The sequence below is a fragment of the Lepidochelys kempii genome, chromosome 14, assembly GCF_965140265.1.
Source record: "Lepidochelys kempii isolate rLepKem1 chromosome 14, rLepKem1.hap2, whole genome shotgun sequence".
In the NCBI taxonomy this organism is placed as follows: Eukaryota; Metazoa; Chordata; order Testudines; family Cheloniidae; genus Lepidochelys; species Lepidochelys kempii.
The window spans coordinates 9,788,376-9,809,902 of record NC_133269.1 but is presented as its reverse complement, the minus strand read 5'-3'; the positions used below and the strand labels follow the sequence as shown (position 1 = coordinate 9,809,902).

At 41.6% G+C, this 21,527-nt stretch overlaps 1 long non-coding RNA gene across 1 annotated transcript in view; it reads left to right on the top strand.

Moving 5' to 3' along the window:
- The window catches only part of LOC140897783 (uncharacterized), a 49,980-nt gene that overhangs the window by 4,297 nt on the left and 24,156 nt on the right, over positions 1–21,527 (top strand). The window contains exon 2 of the long non-coding RNA XR_012154810.1: positions 17,598–17,772. This is a non-coding gene — a long non-coding RNA (uncharacterized lncRNA). The remainder of the gene's footprint in view (positions 1–17,597; positions 17,773–21,527) is intronic.

Below are 21,527 nucleotides of genomic sequence, written 5' to 3'. Positions count from 1 at the left end.
CAGCATGTACCCCCACAATAACCTAGTTCTGCGCAGAGTTGCTTGTCTCTCTCTTTGTCAGAGCCTTTACTGTGAAGTTTATTATACTGCAGGCTGACATTTTCAGCCTTCTGAAAGAGTTGGTGTATATTTAGCAGGTCCTACTCCTTCGGCACAAAAAAGGGCTGTGGTTTTGTCTGTGATAAGGCCTGAAAGAAAACTATCTGAGTAGTAAGGGCTCAGTTTGTTGAGGAGAGGGGTGCGGTTCGAGCTGGATTCTCACTACTTGAACTGTGGAGAGAGAAGCAGAATGTTTGTTTGCAGTGTTTAGGAACCACTGTCTTTCCATGTTTTCAAATAGAGACCTTCATGATAGGGAACCCCAAAAGCTGAGAGTCTGAAGAATTACAGTGGGGTCTGGAACATAATGAGCCTGGAGAATCCGTTTTACACATGTATGTGACTGAAGGAGTTCTCAATCTGGATAATATTCTATATGAACTGTCTGCTCTTTGCTCTGCTGTTCAGTACATGAGAGGGCCCAGATTTTCACAAGAGCCTAGCACCCCACTTGTACCCAACATGCTCTGCTCTTTTCGGAATCTGGCGCCCCGTGCACCCCCATGGTGAATGCAGAGCATGTGGTGTGCCTGCCGTGTATAACGTAAGCTCTTTCTAAAGTGCAGCTCTTAAAGAAACACAGTCACAAACTATAGGAATGTTTGCAATTTCTTTTAAACATTTCTGAATGATAAAGGAAAGACAATGCTTCCAAATTGTCAGTGCTGATGATAGTTTCCCTCCCCACCTGTATCTGAATAGCAAAAGGTCACTGATTCCAAATGGAAGAGATGGGGTAGATGAACGGCTAGAACACATCGTAAGTTGCCTGACGTTGCACTCTCTATCTGTCTCGGGGTTTTATTCAACCCTCATCACCGTAGTATTTGAGTGGCTTCATGTAAAACCAGCAGCAATAGTCAGTCCCTATGGACTTCAGTCTCTGGTGTTTCTCCTGTTTTGGGATAACAGCTCTGCTTGCTGGAGGGTTTTTGTGTTTTTTTTTTACTTTATTAATTGATGTATTGCTATGGGAACCCAAAAAAGGGTGTTGTCTAATGAACAGCTTAAGGGTTCATGACCTATTTGATCAGTTTTGGGGTAGTCCAAATGGTTACCCTCCCAGGGCCCAAGAGAGATGGCTCAGAGCTCCTGTGGATTCCACAGGATCTGTGTGGATCCTGGAGGATCCAAAGGTTCTGGTAGCGGAACCCTGTGTTTTTCCCATGCTGGTGGTGTGGGGGACATCCTGTTTCTCTCCAGACCTCCCTGATAATTTGGGGAAACTCCTTAAAAGTGTCCCAGGGTTCTCTACCATGGGACAATCTGTTCCCATTTTCCATTGCATTGCTCATGGTTTGAATATATTCCCCAGTAAGATTAGCTATTGTGGTACCCATTATGAGTCTAGTACCTCTTATACAGACCTGTGGTCTTAGAATCATAGAATATCAGGGTTGGGAGGGACCTCAGGAGGTCATCTAGTCCAATCCCCTGCTCAAAGCAGGACCAATCCCCAACTAAATCATCCCAGCCAGGGCTTTGTCAAGCCTGACCTTAAAAACTTCTAAGGAAGGAGATTCCACCACCTCCCTAGGTAGCGCATTCCAGTGTTTCACCACCCTCCTAGTGAAAAAGTTTTTCCTAATATCCAACCTAAACCTCCCCCACTGCAACTTGAGACCATTACTCCTCGTTCTGTCATCTGCTACCACTGAGAACAGTCTAGATCCATCCTCTTTGGAACCCCCTTTCAGGTAGTTGAAAGCAGCTATCAAATCCCCCCTCATTCTTCTCTTCTGCAGATTAAACAATCCCAGTTCCCTCAGCCTCTCCTCATAAGTCATGTGTTCCAGACTCCTAATCATTTTTTTTGCCCTCCACTGGACGCTTTCCAATTTTTCCACATCCTTCTTGTAGTGTGGGGCCCAAAACTGGACACAGTACTCCAGATGAGGCCTCACCAATGTCGAATAGAGGGGAACGATCACGTCCCTCGATCTGCTGGCAATGCCCCTACTTATACATCCCAAAATCCCATTGGCCTTCTTGGCAACAAGGGCACACCGTTGACTCATATCCAGCTTCTCATCCACTGTAACCCCTACGTCCTTTTCCGCAGAACTGCTGCCTAGCCATTCGGTCCCTAGTCTGTAGCGGTGCATGGGATTCTTCTATCCTAAGTGCAGGACTCTGCACTTGTCCTTGTTGAACCTCATCAGATTTCTTTTGGCCCAATCCTCTAATTTGTCTCGGTCCCTCTGTATCCTATCCCTACCCTCCAGCGTATCTATCTCTCCTCCCAGTTTAGTGTCATCTGCAAACTTGCTGAGGGTGCAATCCACACCATCCTCCAGATCATTTATGAAGATACTGAACAAAACCGGCCTGAGGACCGACTCTTGGGGCACTCCACTTGAATACCGGCTGCCAACTAGACATGGAGCTGTTGATCACTACCCATTGAGCCCGACAATCTAGCCAACTTTCTATCCACCTTATAGTCTTGGTCACAAATATTTATTTACTCGTAAAGAGTCTCACCTGACCAAGGCTTCTGGGCCGCAAACGGACAATAAAAATACAATGATAATAATAAATAACAATGAAATGCACACTATTAAAAGAGCTAACAAAACACTGATATTAGTCTAATAACTTCTGGGGAATGGGACACGGTCAGTCCTCCATAAAATGGGAATATAATACTGTCCTCCTTTGTAAAGAGCTGTGAGATCTAGTGAGGAAAAGCACTATATGGGCCTAATCCTGCTTTCATTCACTGTAATTGAAAAGTTCCCACTAACTACGGTGGTGCTAAAAGCTAGATATTCTTATTTTGAATCTCTAAACTGCATTGTCAATTTTCTCAGTTTTAGGTATGCAATTTCCTAGAACTAAAATGCCAGAATAGCATTTGTTCAGAAACTACACTTTCCTTTATAATTCGATGAAGAACACAGTTTAAAACATGTTTAAATTTAATTTGATACGCTGTCTGTCAAAACTATTCAGCAAATAACTAGACACCAAGCTAACGCAGTTCTCGAACCAAAGGTTTTGTGGATATGGAAAAACCTTTAGTCAGATCTGTGCGGTATTACAAAGGACGTGGCTTTTGAATCCTGTGCTATCCACGGGGTTAAATTCAAATATGTAAGTGCAGTAGTTTAAGGAATAAGTTCCAGAAGCTATTTAACTCTCGGCTTCATTACAGAGCTGTGATCAGGTTGAGTTAAGCAGAATTGCTGTATGTTGAAACATCTGGAATAATATCATATTTCCATAAAAAGGAATTTTTTTTAGGAAGAGCAAGGATGGGCTGATATTTGAGTGAACGGAGCTAACAGCAACCTACAAATACTGGAAAACCAATTAAGAATTTATAGCGTGAAAGAGTAAGACCTTGTCAGGAATCTTAATTTTGACCACAATCTCTTTTAAAAACAGCAGCAAAATCTCTTTTTAAAACCTCAGACTTTCCCAACTAGATTGATCAATGGGAAGCCTTAAGGTCTGGTGGCAGTGCTCAGCTTATTGGAAATAGACTTCTTAACATATAATGGATTTTATTCCTATTAAACAAGTCCTGGCAAACATATATGGAGCTTTCCAGGCTAGGTGGTAGCGAAACATCTTGTTTGGGGAAACAAATCAAAAGATTTTTAATTATGAAACAACAATTTGAACATAGATCAGTTTAAATGAGCTTGATTTTAAGAACACTTTTAAAATTATTTTGATAGTTCCTAGAAGAAATAATGTCCTTTATTCCACTTTTAAATATCTCTTTTATAATTAAAGGGATAGCGTTAATGACATTTTAAATCTAGGTTGTGTTTTAAAATTATTATTTTGTAAAAAACCTAATAAGAATACAAATGTGTAATCTATAAATGTTATTGCTTACTAATTTCAATAAAAACATTTTGGGGAAGGGAAAAAAGGGATCAAATACAAATGCAACAGTCATGCACTACGAGAGCTAGAAAGCTAATCTACACAAAAGTGAATTGACCAATGTACTTTTATCGTCCAAGGTGAACAAAATACATAAAAGTAAACAAATGTCAGAATAGTGAAAAGCACATTCAGATATTTACAGCTTCTATCTTTTTAATGTCATTGTGGTGTTTTCAGTAAGACAGTTAATGATTTTTTTAATATTAACAGTACCTGTTTGAAATTCATCTACCCAAAAGACCTGAAAAACAACCTGAAAATATTAAGTGTTAGAAAATAATTTACATTTAAAAAAAAATCAAACGCTCAAGTACACTGAGTAACTTATCAGGAGTAAATTTCAAATAAATTTCCCCAATCTTAGTTAATAAAGACTTTTTAGAACTTAACCCAATATAGCTGCCTACTCTAACAGACTTCACGGAATCATTTTATAATGTTTGTCTGTTGCAGTTATAAGTGGTAAATTGAGATTAGAATTACAGAAAGCCTCAGACTAAATTTAGCTCTGGGATACATATACTGCACTCACTTCATTGGGAGAGTTTGGTTCACATTTAGCATAGCTGAGCTAGTTTAGCATCTCCTTGGGGACTAAATTATAGTCTGAATGAGGACATTCACACACATTTATGACATTAGTGCTATATGCAGTTGGAAGTTCTGCATAGTGAGGCTGTAAAACTAACACTATCTCGTCCCTCCTCCAAGGACTTTATTTAATTTCTTTATCAAGAGGCACTAAAAGCTACTAGCCACAATGAAATGGCGGCTTTTTTTGACAGTGGTTCTCCACTGAGATCTTTGCAAACACAGCAATAATCTTCCCTCTGCAGAATTCTCTCTGGAGTGTCTTTATCTTGTGGTGATTACAGTGATCGGAGCAGTAGTTTCATGCAACCCTATTTTAAAGTGTAAACATTGCAAAGAGTAAGGAAAATGCTTACTAGCCAATATAGGGTGTTTATATAATATAGTTTGTCTAAAGTTTTGACATATTTTTTAACACTGGGATATTGTTCGTTTTGTTTTTTTAATCTGTAGCTTTATTTCAAAACATCTGGTAGGAGTTTAATCATGAAAGATAAATTGGGATTTTATATTTATGCCACATTGTATGTAACCCAGAATGGAGCTGCAACTCTCCAAGGAACTAGTACTGCGGCTGTAAGCAGTTACAGCACATCCTCAGCTGGTGTAAACTGGCTTCGCTCCGCCAAAGTCAATGGAGCTACATTGATTTACCCCAGCTGAGATGTAACTTTTGTGAACAGTACAATTTTCTGACAAACATCTGGAGAGTCTTTTCACCTGGATCGTTGTTCTCAATATTCCGTGCTAAAGAAATGTTTGTAAATTATGTCACGCTGTATTATCAATCTGAAACAGTGCTCTGAGATATCATTTTGAAGCATTCAGAGTAGCAGCCGGGTTAGTCTGTATCCGCAAAAAGAACAGGAGGACTTGTGGCACCTTAGAGACTAACCAATTTATTTGAGCATAAGCTTTGGTGGGCTACAGCTCACTTCATCGGATGCACATTTTTGAAAGACAAATACCTTATAACTAGATACTACTGTTACAATCAGCCATTTTCAGACTGTAAACGGATTTCAGTGTTTAAAAATTAAAATTGTAAATACGCTTTTGCAAAACATAATGGGCCAGATCCTCAGCTACTGTAAATGGACATAGATGTTGACTTCAGTGGAGCTATGCTGACTTACACCAGCTGAGGATCTGACCTAGCTATCTGCAGACATAGGTACTTTTTTCCTTGGAGAGTCACAACTCCATTTTGGACGAGAAACAATGTGGTGTAAACATCCAAAAATAGCTTTCAAAAGTAAACTCCCACCAGACTGACTTGCCTGGAGTGATGCCGATTGACACCATCTGAGGATTTGGCCTGAACAGAGCTGTTTTCATGAAGTTTCTTAAACTTTCAACACTCCCCAGCAGTGCTGCAGCCCTGGACAGCATCACTAAGCTATTGTGTGAGACTCAGGAAGGAAAACGGCTTTAAACAAAAGTGAAACCGAGCAGGCTGTTTTCATTGTCTGAGCTTGAGGAAAACACAAAAAGGGATTGGATGGCACAAGCTGGGAGGCCAGAAGTTTTCCAAACTCAGCAGAGTCCTGTCTATTCAATAAATATGTATGCTGTTTATTTTATTATTATACAATGCAGGATTCAGAACAGCAGGCATTAGCCAATAAACCTAATCCCAAACCCTGTTAAAGTCCAGGAGAAGACCATCACATTGACCTCAGTGAGAGCACAATCAAGTACAGACAGGGTACTGTGGATCCAATCCTGCTGCCCTGAAGCCAATACTAAAACTCCTATTAACTAGAGTGGAAAGAGGATCAAGCCCCATTTTTGTAAATATAGTTTTATAATGTATAAAATATAAATTTACTTTTTTCAGTCCTTTACTGTGCAGTTCTTGGTAAGAGTAGGGAAGAGTAAACCATTAAAAATACATATGCTGATACTGACTAAAATTTCAAAAGCTCCTAAGTCACTTAGAAATCTAAGACTCATTTTCAGTAGAAGTTTTGGCCTAAACTTTTTTCCCTTTGGAAACTGCAGATTCGGGTTGACCAAAACACTTTGCGAATTTATGTCCAATTCACTAAATTGTTTCAGTAAAAAATAAAATCTGAAAAAATTGAAATGTGTTTTGGCATTTTCTAAACCAAAAGTTTTGATTTTTTCTAATTGAAATGACTTTGTTTGGAATTTTACTTCCATTTTAATTTTTTTAAAGGTTTAAAAAATGAAATTCCCCCCCAACTTTTTCAGTTCTCCTAAAAAATCATTTCAACCTGAAACAATTTTTCCCCAGTTTTTTTTTTGTTTCGTCCAACAAACCACAAATCCAGTTATTCACACAGCTCTCATTGAACGTGCTCTTTTGAAGGTGGAGCTTAGACACCTAAGTCAGTTAGGCACTTTTGCAAATGTTATCCTTTGCACGTTTTGTCTGGAGAATATTACATAGATTTGCTTAACTTTTATATACTCCTGCCCCTTTTACACACACTTTTTTTCTTTTCATATATTTTTAAAGTTATGGACATATGAAGTAGCTACTGTAACAGATTGCTTTACTGTTTAATTTATTGAGTTAAAGGTGTAGTCAATTGTTTGACCACAGTCACAATTCGTTCTTAAAAGTATTCAAGAGACTAAATAACTGAACGTAGCCAAATTTATTGTCTAAAGACAAAACAGTACAATACGAAAAGGAGACATACATACACTGCTTCCGGGAAGCAATTCTTATCTTATAGCAAGTTCACCTGACATAGAAGCTGTGCTTTGGAAATATGCATTTAACCTAGCTAAGTTTATAGTATGGGTTTTACAAGTTACAAAACTTACTGTACGTCACTAAAATCCAACCTATCAATTTGTAACAGTTCCTTAACTTGTTGTTTTGATCTGTATTTTTCTTCTTTCTGTTTTGGATACTATATTCTAAACCAGTTGCCTGTGAAAATACCTATGCTAGGACATAGAATGTATATATTTTGCATTTGACAAGTTCTCTATGAGCTATTGCCAAAGCTGATGTCAGCTTTGCCAAGTGTTATGGGATACTTAGCATGAGAGAACATAATTGTGGGAAGGGCATAATACATTCAGTTAACATAACTTCCAAACACTTATATTAATACTGTGCACATTAATACCCATTAATGTGGTTTATACTGTGCCTAACATATATGTATTGGCTAACAAATCATTGGCCAGAGATCATATTCAAATACAGTCCCCATAGGCAACATTGCATATAGATTGCATATGTGTTGGTCAGACTGAACATTGTGATTTTACTGCTGCCCATAAATGATGATAACCTTTACTCCTATGAATCGTATGTGTTAGCAACAGAGAAAAGGACGATATTTAAAATATGAACTTTATGTTGCTGACACCATTCTAGCTTAATTAATGGAATTTAATAAATCAGGGACCTGTTCCTGTGACCTTTACTCACACAAGCAGGTTTTTTAATACAAAATTGACCCCCAAAATATAGCATATGTCCAAATATCACTTACAGTATGTCTAGCAATTGTTTCCTACAGTTAGACAATCTAAACAAGTTACAAGGTTGAGATCAAAGTGGAAAAAAGTCCATTTACAAATTCCCCAGTACATAAAAGCCATGTAGCAATTGAGTTAAGCAGATATACTGTCTAATAACAGACTTTTATTTTTTGGGGGGTGGAAGATTTTCTTGTATTTAATAGTAGATCGATGTAAATGCCCAAGAAAACATGAGACTTTAATCCAAAGGCTGCACAGTTTTAAAGAGAGAGTTTATCCTATTAACAATGTGAAAGGAGAGAGAAAATTCGGGTTCAATGTGAAATCTTTCTGGCAATCTAATATTTTCTTCTTTCTCACTTTCCCTGGTGACTAAAATGTGCTCTTTCTTGAATTTACTGACAACAAAGAACAGAACTGGATTGGTTGAAAGTAGTAGCCACAATTTATTAATTACTGTAGCTATTTTCTTTCACAAGGGTTGTTTCTATTGGCAGATGCATCCTACAGAATTGACACAACCTTCTTCTCTAATCCTTATAATCAAAATCATTGCTGTCTTGGTTGGCCATTGAAAATTGATTTGCACATGCCACATGCTAATTGAAATCTCCTGGTCTGTCACTGTTAAAAGAGGTTTTGATCCGGGTGGAGAGTACCCCCCTTTCAAATTGGTCCAGCTGGCACTACTGATAGGTCATGTGGATTCCTTATTGAGAAGCCAGTTTGTTTATTTCATCCAACTTGCCTGAGCATGAGTTTCTGTTGCAAAACCATAAATGGTAGCAGTTATGTTTCAAGAAGTGGAGTTTTGTGTTGACTCTCTTGGTTCAATTTTTTCACCTTCTGGAAATGGAGGAGATTTGATTTTCCTGCAATTATGAGCTGGGAATAACTCTGTGCTGAGGAGGCGGAAAGATACAACAAGAAAAACACTCAAACATCCTGTAATGTTCTGGCTAATAAAATGTGACTTTGCACAAATAACCAGGCCTGACCCATGATTCATTGACTGTACCCTGTCATGTGACAGGCCCTCAGCTAGTAATAACAATATTTCACATTTTCTTTGGAGGATCTCAGATTGTTTCCCAAATACAAGCTAACTAAGGTGCCACAAGTACTCCTTTTCTAATCCCCCTGACACCCTTATGAAATGACCATTATTATCCCCTTTCTGCAGGGCTTGTAACTGGCACAGCCTAGAGAACCAATCAGTGCAGACTCCTTAGTACCGATCCTCTGTCTTCAGCACATGGTCCTTTCCTATCATGTGCCAGTCCCCTGAGATTGTATAACTGTTTGTGTGATATTGATACAGGCTCTAGAGGCAATTTTTTAAAATGGAAATCAAATTAACCTTTTATTTTAACACTCACGTTGCACATGGCAGAATATTCAGCATAAGAAAGAGCGCTAGTAGACAATAGGCAAAGGTATGTGATATATTAATGTTACTAATCTTTGGTAATATCCATTCCAGGTAAACTAGGGATGTTAGAAATAATTTTGTAAGAAAAGTGAGCTATTGTGTTGGACTCTATAATCAGACTCATGTTGACCTTGTGTATTTTATCAGTGTGTCAATAAAAGGATGTCTAGTGAATTCCCAAATTATTGGGCCTCAAGGAATTGGGGAAGTAGGAGTTTTACATAACCCATTGGATCAGATTAATGGCCCTGGTTCAGCGAAGCACTTAACATGCTTAACTTTGAAGCATATGACTAATCGCCTCTCTCTTCCGCAAATTAATTAAGCATGTGCTTAACTTTAAGCATATAATTACTCCCGGGCTTAAGTGCTTTGCCCTATCAGCACCTGGGAATTCTAAAAAGTACTGATGTGTGTGATAAAGGGTGAATCTGAAGGTGCTTTTGGGGTGGGGTTTTCAAAGAAACCTGAGGGAGTTAGGCACCCAAATCACATTAAATGTCAATGGTACAACAGGGCCAGTCCTTAGATTAAAAATCCATATGTTGTCAATGGAATAATATGTTCCTTGATATTATTCATCATTCCTTATTTAATGAAAAGGAAATCATTTTAAAAAGCTAGTTTGCTTGGCACTTTGTTTCCTGATGTTGGCTTACTACTTTTGCCTTGCTCAGCACTTTGGCCAAGGCACATCACTGACGTCCGTTCCTCTGCTGGTGGCGGTCAGCTGCATTGCCAGGTTCTTAGTGCTGCCGTGGTTGAGTCTTTCAGCCCATGTTTAAAGTGAAGCACACGTTTGTGTCTTGTTGAATCAGGGCCTTACATGCTTTAGGTGACTCTTTATTGGTTTAAAACCAACTGTTTCCATTACAATTTTAAGTCGACACATCTCTGATGATAGGATCTCACTGTGGTAAGAACAATACATATCCTAGGCAGGTGTTTGTGATACTAAGTTGGGTGTCTTTAAATCAAATAAATATTAAATAAACGTCTGATGTCTCCTAAATGCAAAGGGACTCTGTGTGCCATATTCTGATTTCAGTTATACCTGTGGATGGCCAGGCTAAAATCACTGATTTTGGTGGAGCTGCTCTGGCCTAACGCAAGTGTAGCTGAGATCAGAATCTGGCCTGCCCTGAGGTTGTTTATCAGACTCTAACCTCTTCTGTTATATCTCCTTTGGTACTGTCTTCAGTAGCAAAGCTTCCTTGATCAACCCATTGGGCCGGATCACCCTTCACTTAGTATAACCCAAAGAGGAGAACCCCTTGTGGAGTTTCTCCCCAATTAATTGGTCAGGCATTGCAGGGGCTGATGCAAACCCCTGCAGATCCCAAGGAAGCTACGTAACCCCAGAATCCTCGCCGCAGAGATCCAGTGCCTTTGTGCCACTGATGGATTCCCAGCACTTCCCCTTCTGTTCTTGTTCCCCAAGCAGTGTAGTACCCCAGCTGTCATGCCCACAGCACTTCTTCCCCCAGAGTCCAAGCTTGGTTTAGTGGTTTATTTTTGTCAAGGGCTTAGCTTAGTTTTGTGATGCTGTTGCGGGCGTGTGTCTGGGGTCCTTCTATCGAACAGCAAAGCCGACACTGATCATTTTAAAAAGTCTTTTGCAGCCATACACCATTGGCCAGTTTCGTCCCACTTACGGAGCCGCCAGAAAGGCCTTTCTTTGTTTATTATGGTGACTAAATATTTTATTTAATGTACTTTGAGTCGGGTACTGTAGGTGCCTTGCTCTGTGCTTCTGGTGTATGAGTCCCCTGCACATAAATAGTGGTGAGGTCATCGCAGTGGGGTGAAAGAGTTAGATGAGCATTAAAAGTTACTATTTGAACTATTGGCTCCTGCATTGTTGGGTTGCTGTTTTTTCTAGGTAGACTCCATGGAAAATCTGCATGGTGTGTTTGATTCTCCAAACCTGACAGGTTTCAAAGAGACACTGGCAAGATTAATAGGCCTCAAATGTAGCCTCCCCTAAAAATAACTTGGGCTTTCCGGCTCTTCTGATACAGGAGGGGGAAAGGGTCTTCCAAATTGAGGACATCAAAGCAACTAAAATGCAGATGGTTCAAATGCTCCTAACCAGCCCTGGGGCCTGGGTGTTTTTCCAGTTATGCACTGGTACTGCCCCTCCTTCCCTCTGCACGTACTCTCTGCTCTTGGATGTTTTAGTTCTCCCATATAAGACATTTGCCCTTTCAAGAGTTGTATCTTTCACAGGAATCTGTGCATCGATTAGCACAGTAAACTGGGCTCTCTGCAGTGGAGGTAGATAGGTGTAGCAAGGGGCAGTTGAATCTTCCTGCAGCAGGAGAGAGGGCCTCTGATCCTTTTGTAACTTTCATGTGTTGTTTTATCTGGACAGTGAACATGATAAGATGTGGTGCCTCAGGGCTCCGTCCTGTAACCCTTACTCACGTGAGCTGCAGGATCAGACCCTGAGCTTGCTACTGGAAGAATCTGAAGAATAAAGAAAGGGTTTGGGTTGATATTCATGTTGCTCAGATGATCTTGCCAGATACCAGCTGTAGCAGTGAAAGGGTGGAGGCTGACCTTCCATTCCTCCCACTGGCTTTGCTCACAAGAATGGTTTGGGCAGAGCGACAGGCCAGCACACACGCTGTCCCACCCCCCCCAAACCAAAATGGTTGGGTCTAATTTCAGACCTATCATCAACCCTGCCTGGCAGTCTCTTTTTAAACCGTTGCCTTTTGGTGTGGCTAGTAACTTCCATTACTCTCTAAGCTAGTAACCTCTTGATGGCTGTCTGCATTATCTTGCACATCTGGTGCAACTTCACATTGCTTGAGTCACTGCATGAGGCCTGGTTGACATAGCGTGGGCCATGAAGTTATATGCATTTGTTTGTACTCTGAGGTCACTGATTTAATATTTCCTTGGAGATCTATAATATCATTTTAAGGTGATGCTCAGCCCCAATCATAATTTCAAGAACAAATCGGAGACAAGGCTCTATTCATAAAGATAGTATGTTCTTCCAGGGGCTAAGTACCATAAATAACTGATTTTTGGATGCATGCATTGCCAGCATCTCTCAAAAGACGTTAATAAATTCCAAGGCCACATCTTTGAGCGTCAGCCGTTTTCTTGATGTTCTGTCCATTGGCTCATTTAAATACAATCAGATTCAGCTTTAAGAAACATAACATGTTTTTAGATTTCTCAGACTATTAACATATTTTCAGCTGCTCTTGGTCTAGTTTAAAATAGAGAGAGTCCAAGTCTGCTGCTATTCAGATCAGCGGTAAAGCTCTCATGGACTCCAGCGGGAGCAGGATGAGGGGCTGCAGTTTAAAGCTGGTGTGAATTGGTGTTGGTCCATTGGCTCTGCTGATTTGCACCAGCTGAGGAGCTGGGCCTTTATTTGGGGTACAGAACATTTTGTTTTCACTGTTTGCATTGGAAAGGAAACTGTCAAAGTAATAGCCCTGCTTTAAACAAACAAACAACCTTTTGTCTGTTATTAACAACCCCTTCAGATGATTAAAGCTGAAAGAATTTTAAAAATCCAATTTACTTCTCATGCTTGGTAATGATTTTTTTTTCTTTGCCTTGTCTTATTTTTGCATTTTGCTGAGCTTAGGCCCAGAGCCAACAAAGCACGTAACCTTACCTTGAAACACACGACTTGTCCCTCTGATGTCAGTGGGATTTAAGCATGTGCTTAAGTGCTCTGCTGAATGACAGTGGGATTGCTCACCTGCTTAAAGCTAAGCACACGCTTAAATGCTTTTGTTGACTTGGGGCCTTGGACAGTGAAACTAAACTGCTAGGTCTTGCTTTCCATTTCTGGGGCACTTCGCATAGTGCAGCACTGTCTGGACTTGCAATGCCAAAGAGGAATGTTCAATCCAAAAACACTTACCTTGATTGCTCCAGGGACTGTCCTTCCTGAGCGTCTGCAAGAACCAATCACCTAGCAGATAATGCTCTAAATGAATAATAACCTGTGAGTGAAGTTCTGGCCCCACTGATGGTAGTGACTCCAGGATTTCACTCTGTGATTCTCTGTTAAACTCTCTTTATTTTATTGTTAGCCTGTTTGTCTGCTTCATCTGCCTGTTGTGTCCTGTCTAATGTCTAGATCAACAGCTCTCTGGGGCACAGACTGTCTCCTACGTTTCTTGAATGTACAGCACCTGGTGCAACAAGGACATGATCCTGGACTGGGGCTCTTAGGCCCTCCCAGAATAATAAAGAATAATAAAAAGGTTGCTTAGTTTAATCAATAAAGAAAACCCCATTCAAACCTTTGAAAATAATAAGAGCAATTTTCTAATCTGGGTCCAAAAACTACTTGATGTTCATTACAAAAGAATAGATTCCTTAAATGAATGAGCCAGCTGGTCATGCTCCTTCCCAGGTGGGCCTTCTGCTGCTTTTACTCTGCTCTCCTTTACACCGGGCCTGGCCTTTGTGCTTCCTTAAGGACACCATTGTCGTCAGGGAGCTTTAACTTTTTTTTAACTGCTGTCATAATTTTAAAAAGAGGCAAATAAGTTGTTTGGATCAGAAGCCTGGCTGGTGTTTTATTAGCAAATGCAGACCAAGAACTCCCTTTTATTTGTATATCAGGCCCTGGGAAAAAAATTTCAATAAAATAAAAACGGTCTGTATAAATAATAATGAGGGTCTTATGGACAGTTTTGAGCTCTCATTGCCTGCAGATACAGAATGTGGTCTCCCACAAGAGGACATGGGAGATATAAATCTAATATTACACCTCCTTGGCGTCTGCATGAGTGTGTAAAATCTAGTCATTTACACTGCATGCAAAGCAGAATCACTAACCTACCAGCTGTATCCGTGGGGATGACGTGTTTGGAGCTTCAGCAGCTCCAAACAAGATGCAGTTCTGTACAGAGAAAGCGGCTGATATGTGCCAGCTTAGCTTACTTTATTTTGGAGCTGAATGTTAACACACCTGTTGGAAACTGAATCCAGCACAGTGCTGGGCAACTGGGGGCACAGCAAAAGGCTGTTCTGTTTACGATCAGAGGGCTGTTGGCTCTTGCTCTGTGGAGACTAGCTACATTTTAAGGGCTGTCGAACCAATGATGTTCTTCCTAGCCTACTACCAAGAAGTGAACAGGGAAAGGTTTGCACCTTTTTTAATGCAAGAGGAAGGCTGGGACAGTGGTTATGAAATTGGCCTGGAACTTAGGCACCCTGGGTTCGATTCCCTACTCTGCCCCAGACTTCCTGTGTGTCCTTGGGCAAGTCACTTAGTCTTTGTGTGCCTCACTTTCCTGAACCCTAAAATGGGGATAATAGCACTTCCCCGCCCCATAGAAGTGTTGCAAGACTAAATACATTAAAGGCTGTGAGGCGTTCAGAAAATGGAGATGTGGGCCAAGTAATGCAAAAAAGCAAAATGAGGTATTTGGGGGATCAGTCAGGACTTTTGATGAGTCCACCTACTCAAGCTTTTAATTATTGGTGAATTTACAAAAAGCCTTGGTCTTCTCACCCAAAACTGTGCAGCCTTGAATTTGCTGATTTATAGTGGGAGTTTTCAAAGGCATTAAAAGGCACCTAGCTCCCATAGACTTTCAATAGAAGCAGGGTACCTAAATCCTATAGGCCTCTTTAAAATTTACTTGGCTTGGAAGTTCTTTGCGGAAGGGTCCATCTTTTAGTTCTGTTTGTACATCCCTTAGCACAGTGGGGTCCCGGGTCATGACTGGGGCTCCTACAAAAATCAATAATAATCCCCTAATATAAATCTCAACCATCCTGCCTCTATTAATAAATCAGAAGTAACTGATGCTGTTGGGAAGCTGGGTATGGTTTCCTACCACTGACAGTTGATTGTTACGGCTGACCTTCCGTTAGCGTACAGCGGTTTATCTTCTGATTACAGCATGAGTGGTATATTAACACATGCAGTACTAATCTGTGGAATGACCTTGTCTATATCAGTCTCTCGGAGCTGGAGAAAAGCCCCTTCTCCCAGCCAAAATGCCAGCTCTGATCTGATTGCCTGTTCCTTGTGTGTTCTTAATACAGAATTCTATTTGTTTGGTGCCCCAGTTGTTTAGGGTAAAAAAGCTATCGGGCAGGGTTTGCTGGGTGGCATTTCGATTGGCTTAAAGGGGGCGAGTGACAAAACGTCTGTGTGGTTGCACTGCAGCCTATAACCACATTGTTACAATATTTAGCTTGAAAGGCAAAGCTTATGATGACTAAGCACCTCCTGCACTGCTGGGCACTCTGAGCTGTTGCTGGGGGGGGATGTAGGGGGAGAGTAGGGCTGGGAAAACTGCCGAAGCCTTCCTGTGTCAGTTTTAACACAGCACAAGCAAGCCAGAGTGAAGCAAGTCTGTCAGCTCTCCTAGCTGACAGGGACCTGGAGGGCACTGAGAGGCAGCAAGAAAAATGAGGGACTTTCAGGGGCAGCTGTGTTTTACTAACCCAGTCATAATGCCCCTAAAAATCCTTATTGTTCTTGCAATGTTCAACTAGAACCTCCAGCACTGGGAGGCCTTGACGAGGTAAGTATCAGCCCCTGGAATGAAGAAATGTGGGCATGTGGTTGTTCTCATTTTAAAGGGATACTGTCAGCTAGGATCCTTATTATTTTTTGAAAGGCAGGAGGAAGGGGTCTTGCAAAAGCAAATCTGGATAGGAAAGTTGTCATGAATTGTCTTACAGAAAGTGTATTTTATACTCAGAACCCAAACAACAATAATATTGTGCTTATAGCATAAGAGCAGGGAAGTGAAACGGATGAGAAACTAAACTGAAACTCGCTAATCTATTTTTTCCCCTTGACTAAGTGGAGTGAAATGCAAAATATGACCAAATAGCATACAGAATTAATAATACAGTTACAATCAGATTTAAAAAAAAAAAACCTTGATGTTTATAAACTCAGGTGTGGGGGGGAAACCCCAAACCTGCAAAGACTTACATCCATGCTTAACTTTACACACTGTAAGTCATCCCATTGACCATTCACAGCACATGAAATTATGTATGTGCGTAGGTGCCATAAGGACTGGATATTCAACTGGGAGAAATTGGCATATCTGCATTGACTGCAACAGAACCAGGCTGGTTAAAGCTAGCCGAAGATCCAGACCTTAAATGTTTACAGATATTTAAATTCAAATAAACAGTGTGTTTGCAGATTTAAATGCCCAACCCTGCAAATACTTGTGCTTGCGTCCCTTTATGAAATTTCAAATGAATGTGCTCCTCTAGCAGATTTCGATTACCAGCCTTTAAAAAAAAATGTCCAGAGCATACAATATTGCTAGCACCCCGCAGAGAAATGTGTCTTCACGAAGGAATGCGGCCTCTGGTTGCTTTTCTCCTGTTTAATAAATTATACACATTTCAGTGATTCCCTTCAAACTTTTAACAAATTCAGAATGACACTTACAAGAAACCAGACTGAACAAATGCTCCCCAGTCATCTGGAAGGATCATGCTTCTCAGCCAAAAGGAATCCGCCACCAAACCCTTCTTCCTGTGGGGTGACGTGCCCCTGCCCTTCCTCCCAACACCTGGGTCCGCCGTCCATACTGAAATGAAAGCAGCTGACAGCGCAGCCTGGTCAGGAAAAGTGGGAGAGAAGGAAACATTCTTCAAGATGAAATATTAATTGGAATTAGAAGTCCTAGGTGCAAATTGGTGAAGAAATCTAAATAAAGGCCCGATTCAGCCAGGAACTTAAGCCCATGCCTAACTTTAAGCACATGACTTGGCCAACTGAAGTCAATGGGACATAATTATGCCCATGCCTAAGAACTTTTGGGGCTGCATTTGAAAATCATTGGGAGTTTTGAGCTAAATTTCAAGGAAGGCAGGATCAGGACCCTGGTGACCCGGGGCCATAGGGCGAAGTCCTGGCCCCGCTGAAGTCAGTGACACAATTCCTTTAATGTTTACATTCCCTGTATACTCTTCTTGGCAGCCCAACATTTTACCCTGCGCACTTCCAAGTGCTAACCCGGAGTCAGACCTTACGTAAAGGAAAGATTTCTAGCACGTGCTTTATAATCTGCTCTCCTCTTGCACTGGTCCATGAAATCTAATTTGTTTTATCCCCTTTAATGACCCACAGGGACCCACTCCCGTGAAGTTCCCCAGGAGACTATATAGGACCTTCACTGCTTACCCGGCCTAGGAAGGCTCTTTCCACAAAGCAGTGCTTCCCTTTTGCTGCTTCGAGTGTACCTGAAGTTCAGTTCCAGCACTGAAGACAGAAGCGACAGCGCGTTTGAAATGAGTTGATACATGTAATAACGTTAATCCTGGACCTTCCAGGTCAGGGCTTGGCCACAATGCCAAGTTTAGGCAGCGGCTCCCTCACTGTACCCGTCTCTGGACAGACAAGCTTAGTCAAATGTGAATTCAGTTGAGTTCCACAAGGAGGCAGTTTATTACATATTCATGAGGAAGGGTCACTCAAGTCCAGAATCTTGTCTCTGTACCATACAGTTCAGAGGAAGGTGGAAGAAACCTCCTAGTGGACAAGTATGGAATTACCGGCTTATAAAGGATATTTCTTGCCAATCCCCATGCTGCCCCTGTTGGCCTACACCTTGAGACAAGAATCTTTATAGCCCTTATATTTTTACCTTAACTTAACTGTGAATGTTTTCATTATGCACATAATTCACTATACTTTTCTGAATGCTGCTAAACTCTTGGCCTCAATAGCATCGTGTGGCCATGAGTTCCACCAGCTAATTATCTGTGGCAGGAACAGCCAAACTTACTGACCTTCTGAGCTGCATACGACAATCTTCAGAAGTTCAAGAGCTGGGGCACACCTGCCGGGGCTCAGGGCTTCAGCCCCACTCCTGCTGAAGCCCCAAGCTCCAGCAGGTGTGCCCTGAGGGGCTGAATCATAGAATCATAGAATATCAGGGTTGGAAGGGACCCCAGAAGGTCATCTAGTCCAACCCCCTGCTCGAAGCAGGACCAATTCCCAGTTAAATCATCCCAGCCAGGGCTTTGTCAAGCCTGACCTTAAAAACCTCTAAGGAAGGAGATTCTACCACCTCCCTAGGTAACGCATTCCAGTGTTTCACCACCCTCTTAGTGAAAAAGTTTTTCCTAATATCCAACCTAAACCTCCCCCACTGCAACTTGAGACCATTACTCCTCGTTCTGTCATCTGCTACCATTGAGAACAGTCTAGAGCCATCCTCTTTGGAACCCCCTTTCAGGTAGTTGAAAGCAGCTATCAAATCCCCCCTCATTCTTCTCTTCTGTAGGCTAAACAATCCCAGCTCCCTCAGCCTCTCCTCATAAGTCATGTGTTCCAGACCCCTAATCATTTTTGTTGCCCTTCGCTGGACTCTCTCCAATTTATCCACATCCTTCTTGTAGTGTGGGGCCCAAAACTGGACACAGTACTCCAGATGAGGCCTCACCAATGTCGAATAGAGGGGAACGATCACATCCCTCGATCTGCTCGCTATGCCCCTACTTATACATCCCAAAATGCCATTGGCCTTCTTGGCAACAAGGGCACACTGCTGACTCATATCCAGCTTCTCGTCCACTGTCACCCCTAGGTCCTTTTCCGCAGAACTGCTGCCTAGCCATTCGGTCCCTAGTCTGTAGCTGTGCATTGGGTTCTTCTGTCCTAAGTGCAGGACCCTGAAGCCCCAAGACACCCCCCCCATCCTTGCTGGGCAGAAGTTCTGAGACCCACCCCCTTCCCCGCTGGGCAGAAGCCCCTACCCTACCACCCCACTGCAAGACAGAGGTCCTGAGCTCCCCCACCCCCAGTCAGGTAGGTGGAGAATGGGGAAGACATGGGAGGTCTGTGAACCACACTTTAATGGTAAAAGAGCTGCATATGGCTCGCGAGCTGTGGCTTGGCCACCCCGATCTATGTATATAAAAAAGTATTTTCTTTTCTCAGTTTTAAATGCGTTGCCTTTTGAATTCATTGAACAGGCCTTTGTTCTTTTATTATGAGAGTGGATAAACAGGGGCATCCGATTTCCCTTCTCGATACCATTCATTGTTTTGTATAACTCCCTCATGTCCTCTCTTATTCATCTCCTCTTTAAACCAAACTGCCCCAATCTTTCCAGTCTCTTCAGACAGAAATCTTTCCAGGGCTCTGCTCATTTTTGTCCCCCTTCTCTGAACTCCTCTGTTCCTGTTGCATCCTTTTTGAGATCAGAAGAGAAGGCAATATTTGCAGGTGAGGATTTCTCATTGATTTATAAAATAGCGTTATAATATTCTCTATATTATTCTCCATTCAATTTCTTATACATTCTAATGCTTTAGTTGCATTTTTGACCACTTCTGTGCATTGAATAAAAGTTTTCATTGAGTTCTACAGTGATTGCCTCTTGCCATTTAAGCTTTTTGAAAGTCCATATCATTTATGTCAGTTAGTTCTTCTTTAGCCACTAGGAGCCTATGCCATGCTCTAGTAGATTAGAGATGCATGGTTTTCCTCAGCATTAACCATGCAGGTTTGCCCCTATTCTATCATGTTCAACAATGTGTTTTATAATTCTATTTTTACATATCATTTTAATCAGTTTACCTGGTTTTGTGGTAAGACTTACCTCTCTGTTATTCTAAGGATCACCCTGAGCACCTTTCTTAAAAATAAGGACATTGCTACCTTCTCGCTGATTTTAATGAGGCTGAATATTTTTCGTAACAATTCAGCTCCATCATTTCATTCTTTCATTCCTTCTGAATTATTATTTGTACTACAGTGGTGCCTAGAAACCCCAACTGATATCAGGGCCCCATTATGGTTGTACATACACATGATAAGGGCTTGTCTACATAGGGAAGTTATTTCGGAATAAGAGAAGGTGTGAATTGAAAGTGTGATAGCTATTATGGAATAAGCGTGTCTACCTGGGGAGTTATTCCGGAACAGCAATAGTGGAATAGGTATGGGTACATTTCCCTGCATAGAAAAGCCCTAGAAGACAATCCCTTCCCCCAAAAAGAGCTCTCACTCTGAATAGAATAGACGGACCAAGGGAAGGAGAAAGGAAGGCTAATTATCCCCATTTTTCAAACTAGGGACTGATGTACAAAGAGATGTGATTTTTCCAGCGTCACCCAAGAAGTCTGTGGTGGAGCTAAGAATTCATCCCAGAGCTATTGAGTCCCAGTAGAGTGCCATACCCACAAAATCATCCTTCCTCTCTACTGCCTGTCCTGGGGACTTGTTGCTCTTGTAGTTAGCAATTTGACTCAGCGCTTCCTGTTTTGACACCTCCGATATCTGACAATACCTCATCCTAAGAATCCCTAGGCACAGAACTCTCTTGATTTACAAGCATTTCCTCCTCTAACAACTGCAAATGTCTTCCCCTGGTACCGAGGTAAGAAGGAAGGGGCTGCCTGTTTTCCTTGGCAAGGCCTGTGGTTGTGATTAGCTTTATCTTTCTGCTTTGATTCTTACGTGTAGCACAGAGAGCATTAGCACGCCAGTAAATAGGCTGAAGACCAAAAAGCTACTCCAGCAGGATATTGTTAGTGCTGAAAACAGGAAAGGCCGGTCATGGTTAGAAACATGGACCTTTTTTATTGATTGTTTTGAGTTACTGTTTTTATGTTTTGAAGCATTTTAACACTAAAGGGGAATGTTTATATTTTAAAATAAATCTTTTGTAATATTTGAAGGATTCTCCCCAGCCTCCCCCTTCACACCCCAAAGAGAAAACATTCCTGGAACTTAAGGCCGGGGACCATTCTGATCATCTAATCCAAACTTCATCATCCACACAAGCCATAGATTGCACACACCGGCTATGTCTGCACTTCAGTGAAAAACCTGTTGGTGACCCGTGCCAGCTGACTTGGGCTCGCAGGGCTTGGGCCGTGGGGCTGCTTCACTGGAGGGTAGACTTCCAGGCTTGGAGCCTGGGCTCTAGGACCCTGTGAGGTGGAGGGTCCCTGAGTCCAAGCTCCAGCCTGAGCCCGGAAGTCTACACTGCAGTAAAACAATTGCACAACCCGAGTCCCGCAAGCTGGTATGGGCCAGCTGCAGGTG